Source organism: Lolium perenne, chromosome 2 (genome assembly GCF_019359855.2).
Source record: "Lolium perenne isolate Kyuss_39 chromosome 2, Kyuss_2.0, whole genome shotgun sequence".
Lineage (NCBI taxonomy): Eukaryota > Viridiplantae > Streptophyta > Magnoliopsida > Poales > Poaceae > Lolium > Lolium perenne.
In genome coordinates, this window is record NC_067245.2 from 144,950,261 (window position 1) to 144,960,019 (window position 9,759).

The 9,759-nt window shown below is 43.4% G+C and overlaps 3 long non-coding RNA genes across 10 annotated transcripts; 2 read left to right on the forward strand and 1 right to left on the reverse strand.

Moving 5' to 3' along the window:
- The first annotated feature begins 157 nt into the window (after positions 1 to 157).
- On the forward strand, positions 158 to 3,510 carry LOC127323352 (uncharacterized). 7 transcript variants are annotated; one of them, XR_007865604.2, is made up of 7 exons: positions 158 to 825; positions 905 to 1,131; positions 1,273 to 1,399; positions 1,542 to 1,596; positions 1,696 to 1,797; positions 1,915 to 3,063; positions 3,157 to 3,510. It is a non-coding gene; the product is annotated as an uncharacterized lncRNA (long non-coding RNA). The 7 variants fall into 7 exon arrangements; XR_007865607.2 differs by lacking the exon at positions 1,542 to 1,596 and having other exon boundaries at positions 1,915 to 2,789; positions 2,939 to 3,063; XR_007865605.2 differs by lacking the exon at positions 1,542 to 1,596 and having other exon boundaries at positions 159 to 825; positions 1,915 to 2,583; positions 2,674 to 3,063.
- An 87-nt stretch (positions 3,511 to 3,597) lies between these two features.
- LOC127323353 (uncharacterized) lies at positions 3,598 to 7,895 on the reverse strand. The gene is made up of 2 exons (XR_007865609.1): positions 7,438 to 7,895; positions 3,598 to 4,461 (listed from the first exon to the last, which is right to left on the reverse strand). It is a non-coding gene; the product is annotated as an uncharacterized lncRNA (long non-coding RNA).
- Positions 4,187 to 5,795, forward strand: LOC127323354 (uncharacterized). 2 transcript variants are annotated; one of them, XR_007865611.1, is made up of 3 exons: positions 4,187 to 4,316; positions 4,777 to 5,164; positions 5,362 to 5,795. It is a non-coding gene; the product is annotated as an uncharacterized lncRNA (long non-coding RNA). The 2 variants fall into 2 exon arrangements; XR_007865610.1 differs by having other exon boundaries at positions 4,777 to 5,795.
- Positions 7,896 to 9,759: the final 1,864 nt, after the last annotated feature.

A 9,759-nucleotide genomic window follows, 5' to 3' on the forward strand; every position in this document is an offset into this window, starting at 1 on the left:
TCGGTCAATCTGTGTTGTTGTATCCGGTAGCTTCCGTTTTTTGTTTCTCTCTTTCCTCTCCTGTACCTCCGATCTCCGGTTTTGTCGGTACTGCTCGATCGTGAGTGTTTCTTTGCTCTGTTTGTAGACACGTCGCAGCTGATGGCCGTCTTTCCAACATCAGGGATGGTCAAAGCGGTGGGATCGTTCCATCTAGAGCCTCCACGATCACCTGGACGAATGAAAATTCCAGAACCTCCACGATTGGCCTTGCGTCCCTGTGTCCATCGTTCCCCAACCTCCCACGTTTTCTCGATTTGGTCCACCACTCCTCCACTACAGCCGTGAGCACCAGAGATTCGGCCACAATGCCCAAAAGGTATGGCGAGGTTGAGCTCGGTGCCGGGATCCAGCACCGGCGCACAGGATGCCTGCCGAGCGGGGCGGTCGCCGGTCGCAAGGATCGAGGCGGATGGACGGCGCCGCGAGCTGCCCCGGCGGACGCCTCATGCGCTATAGGAGCAGGTCGAGAGGGTGCGCTCAGCCGACGTCTCCTTCCTCCTGTCGTCTTCCACTCTTCCCTCCCATGGTCGATGCCCACTCCCTCCCTTCCATTCCACCCCCTTTGTACACGAGCGGAAGCTGTCCCGAGATGACAAGCGAAAGGAATTCCAAGGAAGGGGCAGCGTCAGCTCCCAGTGACCGCCGGCCTTCTTTCCCTCCACCCTCTACCTACAAGTTCTTCCGTGCCTCCACTGGGCTGATCCCTGTAGAGAGGCCGGTTCGTCGTCCCCTTCATACCTGGACGACCGCCCCGAACGACGCTCCGATGGGAGATCGGATGAGGTAAATCTCCACCCTAATATCTATGTTTTCCTCTGCAGATCCGATTTCCTTACCTCTATCTTCTATCTCTCTCTTCCAGAGCGAGGTGCTCATGGCCATAGAGAGAGACGACTGTGATCCAGCACCTCCATGATTGCTCGACTGCCCCGCCCATTTATGATACATTATTTTTTTATCCTTCTTGCCAGCGTCCTTGCGGAAAGTTTTCCGATGCCAAACCGACCTACAGCGCTCACGACTCTTGACAGTCTAGGCGTCTAGCCGAAGCTGCAGCCCTACAAGAGACGCTCATCAGTTTTCAACGAAGTATGCCTTATTTTACTGCTTCACATGTCAATTTGTCTTTGGGGACAAATTGCAGCACATGCGGAAATTGCTTGACAGTTAAGAATAGTGGTTATAAACATGGGGTTATCTCGATGTATAATTAATTAATTCCCTTTTCAGGATGTGCAAAGTGCAAGAATGTGCTGTGAAGGATGGAGCCCGTCCCTGCATTGTTTTGTCCATTGAGTCAGCCTACCGAAGGTGTCCGCTGCAGGCAACCTCTATGCTCTATCATTCTTGCTATAAGGTGTTTTGTTGCTTCTATGTTCTTTTGCATATATCGTCCTTGGTTGTATCATTTTGTTGCTGTCTGTTGCAGACCTAGAACCTATCACGAAAATTTGTCCCTACCTTATGAATCTAAATAAAGGTTTGCAACTTTTCATTAGGTTTGCAATATTGATGCCATGGTTCTATAGAAAACCTAAAAATATACCATTATATGTAAGGCAGTTCTCATAATCTGTGGATGCATTTAAATAACTTTGCATCTGTTCATAATGCAATCTCATATCATGGACATCATTTTTTTTGCTCCTTTAGGTAACTTAATTGTTTGGGATGGTGAAACGAGGATCATTTTCAGTGTGTTATTCTGCTCGCCAAAGTTCAGCATTCTTGTGCCATCAACATTGCAATGGATAGGTAAAATCCAGTTCGTTATAAAAAATATATGTGATCCCATCATTATTTTAGTTTTATGTATGATCACGAGAATTTTCTTCCTATGGTGATATACTTCATATTTCGTTTATGTTTCAGTGTGATGAAGAATGTTTCTTTAGAGCCTCAGATTTTTTTTTGGATAATCATCAAAACAAGTTCGTCACAGAAACCTGTTTTTTCAAGGTACGTGGTTTAGAATTTAGCTTGGGACTTGTGACTTCCTACTTTGTTCTAGCATGAACATAATGGCCTCCCAATGTTGTTTGAGTCTCCTATGTTGAATTGCTATAATCTATTCTCCCGTTACATAGGGCTAAAAGAATGTATAGAAGGTTTCTGCATCATACTACGTTACGAGCTATACATGTATGAAACGAAGACATGCTAGGAAGTATTTGTATATTTCATTTCATATCATATCATATTTGTGTTGGTTTGACGTACAATAAGCTCTCTACATGAACTTTGATTTTTCCACTCATGGTTATTGGGTAGTAATATTTTGAGCCCTGTTGTGCCAAAGTGAGCTCTCTCTTGCTATCCATGTTGATGCTTGGTTCTGTACTACAAGCTACCGCTACTCTCCCCCTCTCTTCGATCTGGATCCGGAAGAGGGAGCAGCATTTTCTTCAAAATAAGAAGATTATATTGGTCATGGAAAACAATCATCATTGTGATTGTTCGTGTACAAGCTATTCTTCTTTTTGTTGACTTTTGTTTCTGGTTATAAGAAGGTCCACAAGGGCATGAATTAAGATGCCACAGGTATGTTGATTATACATTAGCCCACTGTTTCAGATATCAATTGGCATCAAAGAGTAACTTCAGATTAGTTGGTCTTTTCAAATTGCATAGGTCATGTAAGCCTACGACCAACTCCTGAAAATTTGTACTCCAACATAGAGTGTATTGGTCTTAGGTACTTCTGCGATGATGTCATATGTTTCCGTACAAATATGATATGTTTATAGGTTCGTAGTCTCACATCAAATTTCCACTAATTTCTCTCATATACTCTGATCCTGGCTGCTATTGTGGGCAAAAATGTCTGGAACTGACGACAAGCGTGTCCTTTATAATCAACTGATTAATATTTCCTTCCATTGTTTATATTTTTCAGGGTTCACTTTCTACTGAATGCATCAGGTTCCTTCCCCTTTTTGGGTTTGAGTTTTTGGTCCCAAGAGAATTTAGATGGCTGCCTCTGAAGTGCAAATGTTGCCAATGTTCTTTTGCTGAAACAATGTGTTTCCTCATGCCTACGTTTCTTTATATGAATATTTGTCAATCCATAATTTGCATCTTACTAATGTTTTCTCTGGTTATTCTTTCTTTCAGGACCGACATCTACTGGAAGTCTGGAAGATCAAGTTGGTTGCCCATTTTTACACTGGAGCTTTTGATGCCTAGAAAATGAGAGGAGAAAGAAACACGCTTAAGCAATCAACTCAAAATTCATCAGCTACCGGTTTTGTGGGATTCCAGTATTTAGACTACTTAGAAGATGGTCCACTTATATAGACATAATGTATATAGTTTAGATGCATGGACCGTGTATCCAAACTTCTTTGCTGTTCTTTGTCAGTTAGTGGTGTTGGAGACTATTTTCTTTATTTCTGTTTTCTGTGCCATGTACTGCTATATGTAGTTGAAATTACATAATGAATCAAAGTATGTCCTCTCTATCTCTTACTTTTATACTGCTTTTTATCGGTTCAGGAAACCTACTTATTAATGACTTACTGTGTCCGTGAAATTTCTCTACGTACAACTCTTCAGTTATCATTCATCCATCAAACTGCCATAGAGAAACTTCAGAAGAACAAGCAAACTGAAAAGCATAGCCGGTGGAGATGCTCTTATTACACACCTCATCCTACTTCTGACAAATATTCCGGTTGACACTAATAATCTTTAAACTCCTGCAATCTAGAGCCTCTAAACCATCAAACATGCAATCTAACTAACGCCCAGGCCGGTTTCCTTCTTTTCCTTCCCTTCCATTACCTCTAATTTCCGGTAATCCCGGTCTTCACCAATCGTGCCTGATTTTGGGCCTCTACAGACGTTCTATTATTGACACGTACCTTTTTTACGTGTCCATCTCCCCTCTTCATCCTTTCTTCTGCACCGCTTTGACTGCATCTAGAAAGCTTCCAGTATCTTCTCTCTTTCCCCACGTTCTCCATCTCCACATCACCACGCCTCCATGTACATGTCGATTTGCCCCGTCGTCCACCTCATGGCCAACTGCGGAAACCGTCCTGCCCCAACCAAGTCGCCCCTTGCTCCACGGCTGCCGGCGGCTCCGAAGGCGACCAGCCCGTTGCCAGAGCTATGGTGCCCATGCGGCAAGTCGAGATGCAGAGGAACTCCGTCCGCCTCCACCGCCTTGGGCATGTCGTCCGTGCGGGACGCCACACAAAATTGAGGAGGATTGGCGGAGGAGCTTGTGCAGGCGGCCGAGGGAACCCGAGACGCGGCGGGTGGTGGCACAGGTGCGCCACTTCACCTATGGCTCATCGAAGTGGTTCTATTCATCAGCATCCCACTCGAGCTTCATTTTTCTGCTGGCCTGTTGTCGCCTTTCATGTGTGTACCTGGGCAGGAGCCCCACTTTGCACTGATTTGCAGTCTTTCATTCTGCATCAAATTCATTGAACAGGAGTTATAAATTTGTTGCGGTACTTCGAGGATGCAAAGGCAGTAAGCAGTGTTTCTGCTTTCAATACAATACAGACTTCATGTTTCTTAACTTTTCAGTTTGTTCTTCAGTTTAAACATTCCCCATCTGCATGTCTCATGAAGATAATGTATATGTAGGGCAAGGTTTTTCCTTTTATGCATATTATTGCATTGGTTTTCTTTGGTTGTACGGTTGTATGTAGTTTTTAGAGGTCAGCACTTGGATCGATGATTATTACCAGAGGGGTTAATCAGGCATTATTCTTTTGTCAGGCAATAGTTGATGCTTGGCCTTGGCCCTACTTTTGGTACTCCCTTGCACTGACAGCGGAACCGCTCGGCTCTCCATGTGTGATCACTTCTTCTCAGAGCACTGCCCCGTCGACTACTTTCCGTGCTTGGCAGACTTCACAGCATCTCTTCCGTTCATGAATGCAGGTACAACACTTGCAGCTTCATGGCTTCTTTGAGTGTTAATTTTCTATAGGTCTATTGTTTTAAGCTCTTTTCAAATGAGTATATGGTTCTAAACCTTGGAAGTAATATTTGTATTCTGTAGCTTTCATCTTCAAGCCATGAATTTTGATTTCTTTTACCTATCTATCCCTAGGAGATCAAACATAATGGTTTCCAAGTATCTGAATAGTGTTCTCATATGATGGTAAGTAAATCCTGAAATCTTTGCTATTTGTTAGGTCTAACGTTCTAACTACACATGGTTATGTAAACAATGTTTCATTACGTACGTTTATGGTAACTATTTTCTTTAAAAGATAAAAAAATCAAATTCTACTTTTCGATATGAGAAATTTGAAGGTTTATATTTTCCTGCTCTTTAATTAGTCTTACTCTCTCTAGGGTACAAGATCCAGTCGATAAGAGTTTTGCGGAGCCCATCTGAAGCATACAACATAGCCCTAGGTTTGGTCGCCTCTTCATCTCATCATTACATCGGACAACATGCTCTAAGGCTAGATTAGATAAAGTGAACTATTATGATCGTACTAGCTAGATTATCCTACCAGCACAGCAAATCCTTATTCAGGTGACTAAGTGGGTGAGAATTCTGGTTCATCGAGGTTAGCAGCATCTCTGTTAACAAATATACTGTAATTGTGGAGAAAGCACGGTGTCTCCATGAAATTACAAGGAGGTACACATATTCCACTGTGCCTAATGTATCTACGACACGTGTGGTCCATCCAGCTGAGTGGTATATTTCACCAGCGTTGATTGACAATGCTGCTACTAAGAAATATTCTTCCATAGTTCTACGTCTTGAGCCCGATTCAGACATGGCAGATCTTGAGCATATTTGTGAATTTATTGAATCAAATGTACATGTCTGGGTTCGTGTTAAGCTGCTAAATGACAATGCATTCTTGCTATATACAGTATTGATTAGGATTATCCTTTATGCCACTGTATAAAATTCTTTCTATTTCAATGGAGGACTGGATGGACAGTTGAAGCTTCAGTGCAGATAATTGAACACATACGTCCCACTGAAGACTGAACTATAATCAGGTTAACAGATCTTAGCAAATCAATCATTAAATACAGGTGCACTATGTGGGAAATACATGTGTTGCCTAAGTGTGTTGTGTCTCCACTATCTAGCTATCTTCTTCGGCCTAGTTTGGCAACAAAGTTTTTCTGAAACTGAAGTATTACAAAACTGAAGTATTTTTGCGCATAGGGAAAAATACTGCAGTTTCTTGATACTATAGTATTTCTCAGTTTTGACAAAAACTTCAAGGCGTTTGGGAAGTGCTATTTTACCATCCCTTTGACCACGTTGGATGTATGATTTCTTTTGACACATAGATGTGTGCATGGCTATTGTATGCATGGTTGTTGGGATCTGCACTGGTTGCACTGGATTCATGCACGAAACTACGATAACAAGAGGCCAGTTCATACGGAGATACTGCGGAGTGCCAGCCTACTTGATCGATGTATGTCTATATGGACACCTTGACCGATATTGTTACGGCAAAGTCCCACTACTCCGTCCTGCCTGCGGCAACGAGCGCTGCCACCAAAGTCCCGCACAGATTGGATGAAAAGTCCTTTGCTCATGGCTGGAGCGATCTGATTGTCAAGAATATAGGCGGCGGCAGCAGCTCAAAGTAGCGAGCTAGGCGACAGTGTTTTTTTTTATCTCTTTCTCCGTTTTAGAAAAATGAGGTCTGAAGTTGTTTTTGCAATACTTCAAAAATACCACAGTTTTAGGGATACTGAAGTATTAATACTGCAGTTTTTAGTCGTAGCCAAACACATCAAAGTATTTGAAACCATGGTATTTTAAAAAACTGTGGTATTGCACAAATACTTCAAAAAAACTTTGCTACCAAACGCAGCCTTCCTGTGTGAATTTCAGAGGTAGAAGGGCAGCCCCAACACTAGGCTCTTATCGATTATGAACCGACTAGAAATCTCCTGGTGTATCATGATATTGTGTTTTCCTGTTGATGAATATTTGTTTCATTTCTGTATGACATAACAGAACTACAGAAGGTGCTCATTTACGTGTTAAATTAAAATGTGTTGGATCTTTTACTTTCCCAGCACAATAATGTTCATTACAATGTTAGTCTTATTCCGGGAAAAAATGTGCTCTCTATGTTCTGCTTCAATGTGCATCATTTTTTTTACTCTGTTAAATCCAAATTCACCAAGTTAACGGAAAAATTATCACAGAAGCGACAACCTACATGCTTAATTGCAAGGTAATTTCTCTTGAGTCCATAATGCAATATCATTGTCAACTTCAGGCTGAATTTGTCAGTTCAGAAAGTATAAAGCGATTTTGCAATAAACAGACAAAGTAAAAGAATCATAAATCAGAGGAGAAACGGGTGGTGTATGAGTACCAGATTGGCCATACATTTTGATAGCTAAAAAGTTCAGAGTTTAAAAAAAATAGCGAACCTTTAGTTTTTTCCTGTTGAATGCTCCGGTTAGCACTCGGTGGCTCGATGCGATGAGATCCCCGCGCCGCCGCCGCAGCAAGGCTAGACATCTTGGGCGCCACATGGCTCGAGGGCACGCCCGGCCGCCATAGCATGCGCAAATGCCATCTCCACCGCGAGGCTCACCTTCCTAACCCACTGCGGCTGCCACCATGGCGACCCTTGCTGGTACGTGGGCATAGAACTCGCCCCCCGGACACGGGCGTCGTGGTTGCCTCAGCTTGCGTCGTCCTGCTTCTCCCCTAAGCTGCCGCCGCTTATTTTGGATCTAGGTCGTCTGTGACTGTAAGAGAGAGAGAGAGTGAGATACAGAGAGTCACGGGATGGAGCGACCGGCCGGCTGTCCCTCAAGAAAAAACAAGAGGTGTTGGTGAAAGGGTTAACACGTTAAAGTACATGCTCAGTTTAATTGTTCACGTGATAGCGCGAGCAGTTGAAGTGATGCACGCTGAGGTAGAGGAAGTGAGACGGGGTGCCGGCGACTGGTGAGGACGCTATGTACTGGTGTGCTAGTGCTAGAGTAGATCCAGAATACTTGAATGTTGAATATGGCTACTACCTTTTATCCTGATTTTACTTATATTTGATGATAAATTGACTTGCTAATTCAGATCGAAAAAAAGGGACAACATTTAGCTACATCTATGTTCACATAATTTTAGAAACAAATTGTGAACTCTTGCACCAGAGCGATATTGTATATTTTAGTTGTTTTGTACTTTTGGATGCTCAAACGTGTACTCCCTCAAAAGAGTATATTTCCAAAAGGCAAATTATCTCAAAATCATATTTGCACAATATAATAATTTTCATGAAACCAAAAAGTTAAATATGAAAAAAAAAATACATCATGAATCTAATGATACTAATTTGGTGGCATAAATGTGATACCCTTTTGTTTAAATACAATCAAAGAAAACTAACTCTGTTCATGTTAAATTAACAATCTCCGCCATCACGTTTTCCCTATTTATGCAATAATGTCACATCCCTCGGATTCTCTTAGAATTTACTAACAAAGAAGGAACATTTCTTTCAAGGTCTATCCAATTGGCACAAATATTTCTTCAATATACCTAAATATAGAGAAATAGATGAAGAAAAATTTAATTTATTAATCGGTTCATTACCAGGTTAAAATGCACCCACGGGCGCGGCGTGCCGCCGCGCCTAACTTCCTAGTTAACCATAATGACTGATCCTCATATCAAGATGACAAAGCCACACAATGGAATCTTCTCTTTCTTGCCCCTCACATGGTCCATAGACATTAACTATGATAATCTTGTCAGAATAGATACTGGTGGTAAAAATGATCACAATGCCAAAAGATACGACCATTAAGACCTCGCCAGTGAAAAGAGAACTGCACCATAAGGGCATCTCCAGCGGCGCGACGCATTTCGGACGTCTGAAATGTCCGTTTACGTCGCGCGGCGGACGCGAGACAGACCGTTTTTGTCCGCGCGTCCGTTTGCACCCTGGGGTGGCTCCAGCGGCGCGACGCATTTCCGCGTTTGCATCAAATATGAAGTTTTGAAACAACAAATAGGATTTCAACGAAGTCATAGTTATTACATTTAAATTTTGAAAAGTCTACATCAAAATAAGATACTAGTCCTCTAGGCATGATCTTCATGGCCAGCCATGGTCCATTGATGCTCAATCAGATCCGTCTGCAGCTGTTTGGAGACGGTATCGTTTGTGACTTCTACATTCATATGTAGATAGTCGGCCCAAGTAGAAGCTCCAGGAATTGGCGCAACCAACTCACCGAAAACAGCCTGCGCCGGAGCCAACCCCGAGTACGATCCTGCTCTCCCGCGCGGCGACAACGGTGCCGGCGGCGAGTACTGCGGCGCTGCGGCGGACGGCGGAAGGGCGGGGGCGTCGCACTAGGGCACCAACGAGGGTGAAAAAAGAAATCAGGTCCGAGCGTCCGCGGAGACGCAAACCTGCCGCATATTTAGGCCAGGTTTGCGTCTCCGCGGACGGGCCGGTCACTTTGCGTCGCCCCGCTGGAGCAGGGCCCAGACGCATTTCCGGTCACGGCGGACGAAAACGGTCGCTCAGCGACCATTTGCGTCGCGCCGCTGGAGATGCCCTAAGACAAATAAACCGCCAAATGCACCATCTGAAGGGCTAAAAGCAAACTGATCAAACCGTCTTGGAGCAAAGCCTCGTATAAAAGATGCATCAAAATCCCCATTTTTGGTCTCTTGCAGACACACGATGGACGCATTACTTTCTTCAATTTCACAACGAACTGACGGCCACTTCT